This window comes from Silene latifolia, chromosome 7 (genome assembly GCF_048544455.1).
Source record: "Silene latifolia isolate original U9 population chromosome 7, ASM4854445v1, whole genome shotgun sequence".
NCBI classification, from domain to species: Eukaryota; Viridiplantae; Streptophyta; class Magnoliopsida; order Caryophyllales; family Caryophyllaceae; genus Silene; species Silene latifolia.
Genome location: NC_133532.1, coordinates 11,334,464 through 11,338,817, shown reverse-complemented (window position 1 = coordinate 11,338,817; position 4,354 = coordinate 11,334,464). Strand labels below are relative to the sequence as shown.

Sequence of the window (4,354 nt, the reverse complement as noted above, 5' to 3'; positions counted from 1 at the left end):
GAAACCGTCAACTTTACTGAACCGGTTTACTCGGTCAAGTGCACTCGGCCGAGTAACACGCACTCGACCGAGTACCAACCAAGTACTCGATCGAATACTCCCACTAAAATACGGAGTATTACAAAAAAACGATTCAAACCCAAAATTAACCGACAACTTGACATCCAAAATTGACCCAAAACCCGAAAAGACCCAACCTTACCCGATTCGAAATAAGTGTGTGGCTGTAATACCCCGTATTTTTATATAATAAAATTAATTAAACGGATATTATTTTATATTAATTATTATACATTTATATTGCTAGTTATGTCGGGTTAATTGTTAGTCGAGAATTATGTTAAGTTATCGAGCTAAGTTAATTAAGACGGGTTTATAAGGATTCGAAAGGTAAACTAAATAATTAAACATCGGACCCAAAATAATTATGGGAAACCGTATTAGGGTGGTGTTTCGTGCCCATGAGACAAGAAATAGGCATGCTTGATTATTTTTATGGGACCTATGCAACCCATACTCCACGCCTACACCAACATCTATACAACCCATACCCCGTTGCTTCCCTTCTTCCTTATTAAACCTGACAACCCCTACCCATTTTCTGCCATGATTACACACGACCTCAGCCGCCTCCCTCGTTTCATCAGCTCCAACTTCTATCTTCACGCTTAGAGAGAGAGAGAGAGTGGTCGTGTCTGTTGGCGGCGCAGCAAGGAGGAGCTATGGGTGGTTGTCGACTACAGTGGGTGTCCCTAGTGGCGGCTATGGTGGCAGGAAATAGGTAAGCAGCTCATCCTCTCTGTTTTTCACATATTAATGTCGCGTTTTTAGTGGTTGCTTAGTGTCTTATAGTGGTAAGGCTGGTGGTTGCTGATGGGGTGAGGGAAATGGGTGGTCAGTGGAGAGTGTAGTGGTGGAGGTTAGGGTGGTCATAAGTAGTGATCGTAACAGTGAAAGGCGGCTTTGACAAGGGTGTAGAAACGGGTGGTATATACGGTTTTCAGGGGAGTTTTTAGATGGGTAAGTTTGGGTGGCACCACCGTCGACTAGGGGGAGGTCGACAAGGTGGTGCCGTGGTGTCTGCGTGCGTGGGTGAGAGGTGAGCAGGTAGGTGGTGGTATGGCGGGAGACGAGTGATTGTTGCGGTGGTGGTAAAAAGAGAACAGTGGGTGTTTGGTGTTGCACGGTGGTGAACCAGACGGAAAGGGGACTGTGGTTGGACTCGCCGGCGGGAGTCGACCCTGCTGGCGATGGTCGTTGGTGGCTGGGTTGATGTGGGGACCACGCCTGGTGGTGGACACGGTGGTGAGGTGGTGCGTGGTGGTTCGTGAGTGCGTGGGAAGGGGGTTGTGTGGTTGACGGGCCATTTTGGTTTTCGAAACGGATTTTTCATTGTTTAATTGTTATAATTCGTATTTGGTCGTACTCTTAATTAATTAAAATAATTCCCGTGTCATTAAATAATTTAGTTAACATTAATTCCCGAATTATTTAATATAATTAGAGTCGGGATTGTTCGAGTTGTTCAAGTGTTGATTCGTTTCATCATATAATTCATTTAAACCCCTAATTATCGTTTTGATTAGAGTTCCGAGTTATTTAAAATAAAATAATAATTAATAATGATTAATTAATTAAAGACGGGTTTTTGAGTCGGGTTTGATAAAAGAGAAAAGTTACTAAATCGGGAAAGTTACCATCTTAAGAGATTATACCTTAATAACTTTCTATTTTGGGAAGTTGGGTCAAATACTAATCGGGTTATTTTAATTATCAGTCGGGCATAAGTCGGTGTCGGAATTGTAGGGTTCGGGAAGACTTCTAATTGAGGATCTCCGTATTTAGTAGTTAGTAATTATATATATTATAATTGTTTTAGGTGACGGATTCGTGAAGGATCGATAATCAAACTCATTGCTTTACTTCTGGACTGCTTAACTGCTTAATTGGAATTGCTGGCACTTTAAGGTAGGGGAACTACACTTGTCTTATTATCGTTATTGATCGAATTGTGTTGACTGGATTCCTGGTTGTCGAGTTATACTATCATTTATATTGGGAAGGGTGATTGACTGATTTGATCGTATTGAGTATGATATCACAACACAGTAAGCGGCATGATTTTATGATTCATCATTTAATTGATTTATATATATTGTGTTGCATCAATTTCTTTTGATCATTCATATGCGTTGGAGGATGGTGTGGAAATTAATCAGGGTCTGTGATACGGTGTGGAAGTTATTCAGGGTATGTGATATGGAGCGGAGATTATTCAGGGTATGTGATATGGAGCGGAGATTATTCAGGGTATGTGATATGAAGCGGAGATTATTCAGGGTATGTGATATGGAGCGGAGATTATTCAGGGTATGTGATATGGAGCGGAGATTATTCAGGGTATGTGATATGGAGCGGAGATTATTCAGGATCTGTGATATGGAGCGGAGATTATTCAGGGTCTGTGATACGGTGTGGAGATTATTCAGGGTCTGTGATATGGTGAGGCGGAGGATGTGACTAATTGGAAATGGAGTTATGTATTTTGTTGTCGTACTTGTTTTGTTTTCCCTACTCAACCTCGTGGTTGACCCTGTGTATTCGTGAACACCTGTGATGATCCGTTTTATGGGGAGCAGACTTGACAGGTTAAGCGTTAGGACGGGAGCTTGATGGGAGTGAGACACTGGATCAGACGACCTAGCAGCTAGACCATCATCTAGAAGACTTCACTTTTAATTATGTCAGTTCTTGTAATTCGAGTTGAAAAGAGTATTTGTAATAATTAAGTTGAAAATATTACATAAATTGCCTTGGAGTTTAATTTGTTATTCACTACCTCGGGAAACCGAGATGGTAACAGTCCGTTTTATTAGAGAATGTCTTGACGAGGACTTCTTTTATAAACCGGGGTGTTACAAAGTGGTATCAGAGCGAACGATCCTCAGGCCTAAACCAATGAACCCAATGAACCTAGGATGTGTCTAATTAAAATGAACACCGGGATAGAACTGTTAGGAGCACACTGGGGTAAGGTTTGAGTTAGGGGCCCCCTCACACCGAACCAGTGGCCCTCTCAGTTTGACTCGGAAAACCCTGAGGGTATATGAGAGAAAGGGTAGAAAAGTTGCATAAGGTTGAACCTGAGATGCCTATATCGTTGCCTAAGTGTTAATTGATTGATGCATTGATTGTTGCATAATCGAGTTGATATATACTTTGAAACCTATGTCTTCTAACCATTCTGCAGGACAACGCTACGGTAAGTATTTTGTATGAGTGATGGCGTGATCATATAATGTTGTGGAAATGAGAAATAGATTTTCGAGTTCAGGTTAATAATCAATGAAGTGTTGTGCTAGTCGTGAGCATGAAAATATTTGCAAGTCAATGATAATTACCTAGGTGGATGTTGAATGATGTACTGCTAGTACTAATATGACTAAGTAATATGCGGTTGTGTGATCCCGAAGCCATGCTAGTATAACATCGTGTTAGTAATAGGAAACACGATAGAATTTCATATCTTTAGTCATAGCAATCGTGATTTAGATGTAATGGGTAGATCGAGATGCGAAGGGATTCTATGGGGTATATGTTTACACAAGTACAGTGTGAGATCTAAGTTGGTATGGGTTAGAACAATAGTGTGGTTGTAAGAGTTGGAACATAGTAAATGAAAAACTTAGTGATGAAACTTGTTTTGGTTGATGTTATTCTTTAATTGACCTTGTTACCATTACTTTCCTGTTTATTACCTATCGATGAAAATTTTATGAGAGGTAGTCTCGTCGATTAGTGTTCATTTAGCGTTGGTTTCATGCTTATAAGATATCTGAGACTAGGAGTAGTAATTATTTTAGTAAATTTGTGGTTAGGAAGTTCTGTGCAGTGAAATTTTGACCAATGATTTTGTGAAAATCCTCATTTAAATGGTATTAATAATTTTCGCATAATTCCAACTCCATCGATCGTAAAATTCACATATGTGTTCAAATTGATAATCCACGAAAAATCTTGATGTCTCAATATTAAATAATAAGTTTTGCAAACTGACCCAAGTTTTGGACCAATAATTTGTCACATGTTTGGTTAGACCAACTGAGTTGTAAAATTCTTTAAAATGGTATTCTTGTGCTTTGAACCTAATTCTTTTCCCTGTGATTTTAACCCTCCGTGTTTTGTAAAAGTAATATGAGTCAAGTTTTAATCGAACGGTTATTTATTCGTGATCTTTGAAAGTTACAACGTGAATCATGACCTGGAAAATGTGTGTTCTAGGTTGAGTCTACATACGATGGTTGATTAATTCACGAGCTTTAATAATATGAATTTATAATGTCCTTATATGATG

The 4,354-nt window shown here is 39.5% G+C and overlaps 1 long non-coding RNA gene across 1 annotated transcript; it reads left to right on the top strand.

The window, feature by feature from the left end:
• Window positions 1–317: 317 nt before the first annotated feature.
• On the top strand, window positions 318–2,824 carry LOC141591737 (uncharacterized). Its single transcript, XR_012520978.1, has 3 exons — window positions 318–781; window positions 1,880–1,968; window positions 2,640–2,824. It is a non-coding gene; the product is annotated as an uncharacterized LOC141591737 (long non-coding RNA).
• The last annotated feature ends 1,530 nt before the right edge of the window (window positions 2,825–4,354 follow it).